Raw genomic sequence first — 11458 nt, forward strand, 5'->3', positions numbered from 1 at the left:
AAAAATGAAGGTATACATAGAAAATCATATAAAGAACCTTAGCTTTTTCAAAAGTAAAAAGATTTTGTTCTGTGTTTGTGGCGGCGGGCGGCGCAGGGGGGGGCGGGGGTTGGGGGGAGATTGCTAGGGATCAAATCCAGGGCTTCCTGCCTGCTAGGTAAACATTCTATCATTAAGCTGTATCCTCAGCCATCTTTTTTTTTTTTTTTTAATGATCAGGAATATAATAAAATGAATGTAAAGCACAAGAAATTATTCTGATAAGCCAAAGAATCTCGTCTATGTAGGCATATTAAACAAAAGGTAAATAGTTAGCTTTTTAAAGTACATAGTACATTATCATTATCTATAATCAACATACCTTAGGTGATTATAGATGGATTATAGATGTACTCCTCAGCCTCTGGTAATCATCATTCTACTCTCAATTTCTATGTAATAACTGTTTTAGATTGTACTTTTTGAGTGAGCTCACATGATACCTGTCTTTCTGTGCTTGGCTTATCTTACTTAATAATGATCTCCACATCACCCATATTGTTGCAAATGACAAGATTTCATATTTTTTTGTGACTAAATAGAATCCCATTGTGTGTATATGCCATATCCTCGTTATCCATTCACTGGTTGATGGACACTGAGGTTATTTTCATTTCTTGTCTATTTTGTGAATAGTGAACTTTGGAAGTAGATATGTCTCTTCAACATACTGCTTTCATTTCTTTTGAATATATGTCCAAGTAGTGGAATTGCTAAAACACGTGATTGTTCTATTCTCAATTTTTTGAGGAACTACTACACTACTTCTATGAGGATTTTACTAATATATATTCCCACCAATAATGTGCAAGATTTCCCTGTCTTCACATCCTCACTGCATTGGTTATCTTTTTTTAAATTATTTTTTAGTTATACATAGACACAATGCCTTTATTTTATTTATTTATTTTTATGTGATGCTGAGGATTGAGTCCAGTGCTTCATACGGGTGAGGCAAGCACTCTCTCACTGAGCTGTAACCCCAGCCCCTGCATTTGTTATCTTTAATTTTGTTAAAAATAGCCATACTTAGTGGAGTGAGATGATACCTCATTGTTTTTTCTTATTTACATTCTCGGATGGTTAGTGATTTTTTTTTAATTTTGTTTTGTTTTGTTTTAGTTGTTGATGGACATTTATTTCATTCATTCATTGCATGCAGTGCTGAGAATTGAACCCAGTGCCTCACACATGCAAGGCAAGTGCTCTACCACTGAGATACAACCCCAGCTCCAGTGATTTTTTTTTCATGTACCTGCTTGCCATTTGTATGTCTTCTTTTGAAAAATATCTATTTTGGCCTATTCCCCCTCACTCCCTTTTTTTGTTGTTGTTGTTGATACTGGAGATCAAACCCAGAGCCCTGTACATGCTAGGCAAATACTCTGCCACTGACCTACATCCCTAGATCCTACTGCTATAAGTGAAATCAGGGTTTGGGGTTTTTTTCTTGGGTTTTTTTGAGTTCCTTATATCTTCTGACTACTAATCCCTTGTCAGGTATATAGTTTGAAAATATCTTCTCCCATTTCATAGGTGTGTTTTCACTCTTGATTGTTTTCCTTTGCTGTATGGCTTTTAGTTTGATATACATTTATTTGTCGTCTATTATTATTATTATTATTATTAGTAGTAGTAGTAGTAGTAGTAGTAGTAGTAGTAGTAGTAGTAAAAAGAATCCTTTTTAGTAAAAAGAATCCTTGCCCATTCCAATGTCCTAGAGCATTTCCTCTATTTTTTCTTATAGTAGTTTCATACTTTCAGGACTTCAATACATTTTGAGTTGATTTTTGTAACTGTTGAGAGATAGGGGTCAAATTTCAGTTTTCTGCATGTGAATATCCAAATTTTCCAGCCATTTATTGAAAAGACTCTTTTCTTCATTTCATGTTCTAGGCTCTGTATTCTGTTCCATTGGTCTATGTGTCTGTTTTTATATTAATACCATGCTATTTTGATTACCACAGTCAGTTTCTTTTGAAATCAGGTAATATAATGCTTTCCACTTTCTTTTCATTTTTTTGCTCAAGATGGCTTTTTCTGTTCAGGGTTTGTATATGTGTATGTGATTCCATACAAATTTTATGATAGTTTTTTCCTGTTTTAGTGAAGAATGTCATTGATATTTTCATATGGATTACACTGAATCTGTAAAACATTTGGGATAATGTGGATATTTTAACAATATTGGTTCTTCCAACCCATGAATACAAAGTCTTTTTTTTTCCTTTTAAAAAATTTTGAGTTATTTATATATTCTGGATATCATTCCTTTGTCAAAGTGAATAACAAGCAGAAATTATCGGTCTCTTCACTCTGTTGAATGCTTTCTTTTCTGTGTAGAAACTTTTTAATTTGATGCAATTCATTTGTTGAGTCTTTTTTTTTATTTCCTGAACTACTGGAGTTCTATTCAGAAAATTGTTGCCTATGCCAATATTAACAGTGTTTCCCTCATGTTATTTGCTAGTAGCTTCAAAGTTTCAAGTCTTTTTAAATTTTTTTTGTTTATTTATTTTTTATTTATATATGACAGCAGAATGGGTAACAATTCTTATTATACATGTACAGTACAATTTTTCATATCTCTGGTTGTATACAAAGTATATTCATACCAATTCGTGTTTTCATACATGCACTTTGGATAATGATGATCATCACATTTCACAATCATTTCTGACCCCATGCCCTCTCCCTTCCCTACCTACCCCTCTGCCCTATCTAGAGTTCATCTACTCCTCCCATGCTCTCCCTCCATACCCCACTATGAATCAACCTCATTATATCAAAGAAAACATTCGGCTTTTTGGGGATTGGCTAACTTCACTTAGCATTGTCTTCTCTAACTCCATCCATTTACCTGCAAATGCCATGATTTTATTCTCTTTTATTGCTGAGTAATATTTCATTGTGTATATATGCCACTTTTTAAAATCTAATCATCTATTGAAGGGGCATCTAGGCTGGTTCCACAGTTTAGCTATTGTGAATTGTGCTGCTATAAACATTGATGTGGCTGTGTTTATGTAGTATGCTGTTTTTAAGTCTTACGTTAAAATATTTTTAGTTGATTTTTGTACAGAGTGAAAGGGGTCTAATTTCAGTCTTCTATGTGTAGATATTCAGTTTTCCCAACATCATTTGTTGAGAGGCTCCTTTCTTCAATGGATGATTTTAGCATCTTTGTCAAGCATCTGATGACTGTAGGTACTTATTTTAGGCTCTTCTACTCTATTCCATTGGTCTTCATGTCTGTCTTCATACCAGTATCATGCTGTTTTGGTTACTATGGCTCTTTAGTATATTTTGAAATCAGGTATTATACATCCAACATTATTCTTTTTGCTCAGAATTGTTTTGGCTATTTTGTGTTTCCATGTAAATTTTAGTGTTATTTTTTCTAGTTCTGTGAAGAATGACATTGGAATTTTGATAGAGATTGCATTGGTTTCTCAGATCACTTTCATTGTTAATTAATTAATATTAACAATATTAATTGTCTCAATCTATGAATATGGGATGTCTTTCCATCTTCTAATGTCTTCTTTAATTTATTTCTTTAGTGTTTTATAATTTTTATTATAAAGGTCTTTTACCTCCCTGGTTAAGTTTATTCCTAGGCATTTTACTTTTTGAGGCTATTATGAGTTGGATTGCTTTCCTGATTTCTCTCTCAGTCTGTGCATCTATTGACATGGGCACTGTCAAGGAAACAGCAAGCCCTTTTTACCAACTGAGTTTTAGTGGTAAATGGCCCATACTGGGAAGGGTTATATTCAGCCATATCACAGAATAAAACTGAAGATATGGGTAGCAATCAGACCAGTGACTTCTGTATACTAGGTGGTAGGATTGTGGAAACCAAGCAATCTGCTAGTCTTCATTTTATCACTTTTGGACCTGGCTCCCACATGAAACCACCTACAACTGGTTGTGTTTTCTCATCATAGTGGGTAGGATCACTGACTACTGTGCCCTCTAATTTCCTCCTCATCACATCTGTACTCCTTGCTCTTAAAGAGTTTGTGTTAGACACTCCCCCCATCTACAACTGTCTCATATGACCATCTCCCACACAGTGTGTCAGTGTGTCCACAATACACTGAATTATAATGGGATCCTAGTTTTTTCATGCCCAAAGCAGTTTAGTCCCTAACAATAGGACCCTTCTCAAGATAGCTCCTGGTTATAAAACTCTGAAAATTTGATGGGTGATACAATGAATTTCTTTTCTAAAGGTAGCTTAAGGTACAGGAAGAGTCACAAACTGGATTTTATCCACAAACTGGATTTAAAACTTGTAAGAATCATGGATTTTCCCTGAATTTAGGACTGCTGTTATTATTGGGGTGGTTTGAACTTTTCAGCTTTCCTTATGCTTGCAAGATCAGGTTCCTGTCCCCAACCTGGAGGCAGAGTTGAAGTTGTAAATTGATTTGTATTTTTTTTCTTCTCTGCACTGTTAGGTTTTCTTATTGGTTCCCAAAGTTCTTATTCTCTTTCTTTCCTAAAAATTTAATTTGTCCTTTATTGCTCTTACTTCTTCACAGTCATGTGAAAGTTACTTCTATTCTGTCATCTTGATTCTTTATTCTTCTTCATTTTCTTTCATCAGTATTTTTTATAATTTTTTTTAGTTGTTGATAAACCTTTATTTTATTTATTTATTTTTATGTGGTGCTGAGAATCAAACCCAGTTGCCTCACACATGCCAGGCAAGTGCACTACTGCTGAGCCACAACCCTAGCCTCTCATCGGTGTTTTAAAGTTTTCATTGCAGAGGTATTTTACCTCTTTGATTAAATTTTCTCTTAGCTCTTTTTTTCCCCTTGTAGTTATATAAATAAGATTACTTTCTTAATTTCTATTTCAGATCATTAGTTAATGACTTGTGGCAACATTTCTGATTTTTAGATGTTGATTTTGTATCCTCCAGTTTTTCTTAATTCATTTATTCTAATAAAATTTTGGTGGAGTCCTTGGAAATACACACATACACACACACGCACACACACAAACACACATATGTGATATTTGATTTTCTGTTTTCCAATTTGGATGTCCTTACTTATTTCTTTTGTCTGATTGCTCTAGATAAGTCTTGCAGTATGATGCCAAATAAAATTGATGAAAATGGGCATTCTTGTCTTATTTTACATCTTAGAAAACTTTCAGCCTTTCCTCATTCAGTGTGATGTTGGCTTTGGCTTGTTTTATATAGCTTTTCTTTTTTTTTTTTTTTTTTTTGTGGAGAGGGGGCTTGCCAGGGATTGAACTCAGGAGTACTTGACCACTAAGCCACATTCCCAGTCCTATTTTGTATTTTATTTAGAGAAAGGATCTCACTGAATTGCTTATCACCTCACTTTTGTTGAGACTGGCTTTGAACTTGCAATCCTCCTGCCTCAGTCTCCCAAGCCACTGGTATTACAGGTGTGTACCACTGCACCTGGCCCTAGCTTTTATTATGTTGATATGTGTTCCTTCTATACCTAAATTTTTTATAGTTATCATAAAGGAATGTTGAATTTTATCAAATGCATTTTACTCTACTGAGATGATCATATGGTTTTTGTTCTTTACTCTGTGGAGGTGTTGTATCATTTTTATTGATTTTTGTTGTAAATGGATTTGTACTTTTATTGTCTTCTCTGTGCTGTTAGGTTTCCTTATTGGTTACTATTCTTGTAACCCTGGGATAATTTCCACTTGATCATGGTGAATAATCTTTAATGTGTCATTAGCTTCAGTTTGCTAGACTTTCATTGAGTTTTTTTTTGCATCCATGCTTATCAAGGATATTGGCCTATAATTTTCTTTTTTTGTAGTTGTTGTTATTGTGTCCATGTCTGGTTTTGGCATAAGGGTAATCCTGGTCTTGGAGAATGAGTTCGAAAGAATTCTTCTGTCTTCAGTTTAGAATACTATATAAAGAGTCATCATTTTATTTGATCAAATCTGAAACCCACTAACCTTGTAGTAAACAAAGCGAACGTGTTTCAAGTACTTAATTTCCAATTCATCCATGTGTAAAATCTAATACTAGTTCACCAACAAGAAAATAAAGTTAATTTGGCTGTAAATATTAAGGGATTTTATTGAAAAAGCAAAGGTTATTTGGTAGAAGTAACCACATAAATAGTTTAAATGTATGTAAAGTTTTAATGCAAGAACATCAGTACACTTTCTTTTAATAAAACTTAAAGCAAAATCAAAATGCCAAGATTTTAAATGTTTATCTTAAAGTACTTGAAAAAGAGTTGCAACAAAGTGTCTCTTCAGAAACATGCAAGAAGAATGATCCTGCAGGTGTCAATCTAGTGACATTTGAGGACACTGGCATCTTTTTTGGGCTGTCATCTCTGTTTCCACTGGCAGCAAGAGTAGGCAAGCTATTACTCTGAAGAGCAGATGTAGAATAAGTCATGCCAATATGTTTATCTTCACCAACATCTGAATCAGCCTTTGAAACCTCCCGGTAATAAAGCCTGAGAATCTCACAAATTCTTATGGCACTTCATTACCTTTTCTTATCTGTAAAGTGTCGCGACCCCTCGCCAGCAAGGAGGACACGACACAGGATTCTTCTTTCAGCAGTTTATTCAGGCCTTTACTTATGTGTCTCTGGAAGCTTCTCTCTCCCAACCCGCATCCCCCAGCCTAATAAAGCATACCAAGCCCCAATGCAAAGCTGCCACGTGGACCTTTCTCATAGGGTGTTTTACAGCAACGTGCCATCTCTCCCAAATAAGGAGTTGTTTATCACAGGCCACGGCACTTATCACAGGCCACGGCGGAGAACAGCGCCATCTTGTAATGGCGACCACGGTCCGCTGACACGGCTCACCACAGTAAAGAGATTGTTTTTTCCTTGTATACTATATCTTTCACATCAGTTTCCTGCTTCTCTAATTCCAGAATAGCACAAAAGAGAAGGTGAAAATTTTTACATGTTAGTTGAGTTCACATTACCCTCCATAATCTAATATCTAGAAAAATAAATTCCATTTAAAATATGATCAAAAGTTATCAGAAACAAAGAATCTGGGTATCCATAATCCTGATATTTTAAATAACTGGAAAAATTTCCTGTCCAGCTATTGAGGTAAGACACTCAGCTGAATTAGCTAAGTCTTTAAGGTTTGCATTTGTCCTTCAAAGAAAAAGCAACAGGGGCTGCGGTTATGGCTCAGCAGTAGAGCACTCACCTTGCACATGCAAGGCCCTGGGTTCAATCCTCAGCACCACATATAAATAAGTAAAATAAAGTCATAAAAGAAAGAAAGAAAAAAAAAGCAACAAATGGCATTCACTTAGTTTTCCATTCTATACAAAAGGAGGGAAAATTAAGTCACTCATTCCTTGCACATATCCTGTATCAAATTCCTACAACCAATAGGTCATTAAAATGTCTTGAAGCAAAATCAACTTATCCTTGATCTTCACAAAACTTGTTTTTCATGCTTGATTAACATCTTTTTTCTTTTCTTTTTTTTTTTTTTTTTTTTTTTTTTGGTGGTGCTGGGGATTAAACCCAGGGCCTTTTGCCTTGTAAATGTGAGGCAAGCACTCTACCAATTGAGCTGTATCCCCAGCCCCTAACACCTTTTTTTAATAAGACTTCCATAATTTCTATACTTCAAATTTGTATTTTCTGGTTTCTCATTGACATATTTCCACTGTAGTTCCATCCTGAAGTATTCATCAATTTTTTTTGTTTTTGTAACTTGAGTTTTTTCCTCCTTGGTACTGTCCTAAGGAAAACAACCTATAAGAAATTTCCATGCTTACTTTCTCAATGAATAATTAAGACCTTCTCTAAATATCATCTCCTTCAAATTATCTATAAAGTTCTTCTTCCATAATCAATGTTCTTAGCTCATTTGTTTAAGTCAGCCTTTTTATCACTGTGACCAAAAGAACTGACAAGAACAATTTCAGAAGAGAAAAAGTTTATCTGGGGCCTGAAGCTTCATCCATACACAGCTTATGACATTGCTCTGGTTCCAATGTGAGGCAGAACATCAATGGCAAAAGGACATGGAAGAGGAAAGCAGTTTAAGAAATGGCAATCAGGAAGCTGAGAGAGTTTCACTCACCAGGGATAAAATATAATCCCCCAAGTCATGCCCTCAATGATCTATCTCTTTCATCTATACCCTACCTGTATTCAGTTACCATCAGTTAATCCCTTTCAGTGGAGTTAGATTACAACTCTCATCATTGAATCATTTCAGTTCTGATCCTTCTTGTATTGTCTCACACATGAGCTTTGAGGGGGACACCTAATATCTAAACCATAACACCATTCTTTCAACGATACTGGCTGTCTCATTTGAAATATAGGTTATTCTCCCAAATTGATTCTCATAATAACTTCAAGTTCTTATTCTTTATAATTCATCATTAGACCTGGAATTACATAACTAAGAAAATCTCGGGGGGCTGGGGATGTGGCTCAAGCAGTAGCGTGCTCGTCTGGCATGCGTGCGGCCCGGGTTCGATCCTCAGCACCACATACAAACAAAGATGTTGTGTCCACCGAAAAATAAAATAAATAAATATTTTTTTTAAAAAAAAGAAAATCTAAATGTGGTCATTGAGGTATGGGGTAATCGCTGCTTCTAAAACTATCCAAATGTAGTTTATAACTTTGCAAAAATCCTCTCTAGTTGCCATAAAGGGATTCTTTTAAATTTTATTTTCTATTAAACCAAATTCTAGTTCACCAAGATTTTCAAAAGATTGTAAAAGAATACTTTTTTGAAAATTCACAAGTATTATTTTATCTTGTGGAGGTTTGTGGCATGTGGTTTATTTTTAAATGAAGCTTCAGTAACTACCTCTCAGTTTGCTTCATGACTGTTCAGATATTCCAGTTCTCAATGAGCTCTTTCTTTTTGAACTTGGGTCTATACTAAACTGAATTGGTGTTTGTTTCCAGACAGGAATCTGCAGATTCTTCTCTGGAAAATCTAACTTTCCAACATAAGAATATTAGAAAGATGCATGCATCTCCAATGGTCTCTTATCCATTATTACTTTGCCATCCTTTTCTAAAACATGTGATATTCCTGAAATTAAGTTGTTTTAATCATTGGTATTTCCACAAGATGAGGGAATATATATCTCTCTGAGATGTATATAATCTTCCTACTTACAACACCTGCTACTTCCATCTCTCTTCATTCTTTTTTCTCCTCCATGTATTTTCAAATATCCTGTCTTTGTGCTCACTAATTCTTTCTTCTGCCTGATATATTCTCCTATTGACATCTTTTGTCACATTGTCAATTTTGTTTATTGTATTTTTCAGCTCAAGGATTTGATTTTTAAAAATTATTTCCATCTCTCTGTAATGTTTCTCTAGTAGAGTATTGAGTCATTTCTCTGTGTTTTCTTGAACTTTATTAGGTTTTCTTGAAACCCATTAAGTTTACTTGAAACCGTTGTTTTAAATTCTCCATCTGAGCACTGGGGTTGTGGCTCAGTGGCAGAGCACTTGCCTAGCACATGTGCACATGTGAAGCACTGGGTTCAATCCTCAGCACCACATAAAAATAAATAAATGAAATAAAAGCATACTGTCCATCTAAAACTACCAAAAAAAATTTTTTTTGATTCTCCATCTGAGAGTTTCCCCAAACTGGTGACTATATAATGGTACTTTATTTTGATCATTAGATGAGGTCATGATTCCCTGAAAGTTTTCAAAGCCTTTAGGTGTGACATCACCTATACATTGAAAGATTAATCTTTTTTTCCCTAGTCTTTGTAATCTGGGTTTGTTTGTGCCTATTTTTCCAGAAATTCTTGTTGACTTCTTATTTTCTCTCAGCCTATAGTCACTTCCACTATTTCAATAAAACCAGAATAGGACCAGTACCCATGCTGCAGTGGGCCTATCTGCTGATGAGACAGACTTATGGCCCAAGACCACTGTACACAGCTACAGGTGATGCTGACCAGAATAAAACTACTGTATACTGGGATGTCATGTTCCTGCCTGACACAGGTGCTCTTACAGAAGTTCCATCTATGGACCCTTGATAAGAGTTGAATGCTGTTAGGATCTTCCCAGTGTTAGATTTCACTGGTCCAGCACTGTGTTACAAGGCAAAATGCTGTAATTACTGTCCTCTCAGTGAATGGAGTCTAGTTTCATGCTGTTCTGCCCAGCATTGATGGAGGCAGCCCCTTGATTACCAAGGCTGGTACTAAGCTGGGTTGCACCTGAGTCTCATAGCCCCATAGACCTGCACTGTCCCAGAGTTTTACCCAGGCCCATGTCATAACTAGTGGTGATGATAGGTGGTGATGGTAGGCCAAAACATGAGTCCACCCTGGGGTGTAGGCCTCTTCCTGATGTTGAGGCAGGTTGATTGGCTATGTTTACAATCATTGGCCTGGGAGTAGCTAGGCTGTCAGAGGTTAAGAAAGGTGCCTTGGCCACCAAGCCTTCTGCTACGCTATGTCTTACCTGTCTCATATCCACAGATAATCTGGTCCCTGAATATTTGTTCAAATTGATATGTCTGAGGGGAGACAATTGCTGGAGCATTTTACTCAGCTGCCATCTCACTCTACCTCTAGAAAGTTTTTTGTTTGGAAGAAAAGTTGACCCTTAGCACCAGATTATGTATTCAGTTGGCCATTAGCATCAGTAAGTCCCACAGAAGTCAGGGATATGGCTTAGTGGTAGAGGTCTTGCTTAGAATGTATGAGGCTCTAAACCATTACAAAAAGAAAAGAAAAAAAAAGTCAATATAATCTTTTATATTTTCCCATTGGAGCCCTAAACTTACTTTTTTGTTGTTAAGTTTATTTGTAAGTCATTAACTCTGGCTATTCAATGACTTCTACTTGCAGATATAAATGAACTATACTTTTTTTTGGTTAATCTGTCTATTGTCTGTTAATTTTCAGGCCACAATCACTCTAACATAAATGGTTACCCTTAATTTTTCTTCCCAATAGGAAAAGACTGTCAAACTGTTACACATAAGCATTTGTGCAAATTCCATGTGAGCACACAAAGCACAATTTTCTATCACAACTGCATATTTTCTTTCACACCTTATTTTTTTCTTTATACCATGGATTAAACCCAGGGGTAATTAACCACTGAGCCACATTCCCCAACCCTTTTTACTTTTTATTTTTTTATTTTGAGACAGACTCTCACTAAGTTGCCTAGAGCCTTGCTAGATTGCTGAGGCTGACTTTGAAATCTCAATCCTCTTGCCTCAGCCTCCTGAGCCACTGGGATTACAGATGTGTACCAAAGAGCCTAGCCTCAATATTCTGATTTAACTAGAAACTGTTCTCGGTACTCAATGATTATTTATTAATACACTCAACTTTTAATAAGAGTCCAAGCTATTAAGTTACCTCAAGATCTTAGAAATTATCTTAAAGT

At 35.5% G+C, this 11458-nt stretch overlaps 1 long non-coding RNA gene across 1 annotated transcript in view; it reads left to right on the top strand.

The window, feature by feature from the left end:
- LOC144376947 (uncharacterized) overlaps window positions 1–11458 on the top strand; it is a 40030-nt gene that overhangs the window by 10696 nt on the left and 17876 nt on the right. The gene's annotated exons all lie outside the window — the stretch shown is intronic.

This window comes from Ictidomys tridecemlineatus, chromosome 1 (assembly GCF_052094955.1).
Source record: "Ictidomys tridecemlineatus isolate mIctTri1 chromosome 1, mIctTri1.hap1, whole genome shotgun sequence".
Lineage (NCBI taxonomy): Eukaryota > Metazoa > Chordata > Mammalia > Rodentia > Sciuridae > Ictidomys > Ictidomys tridecemlineatus.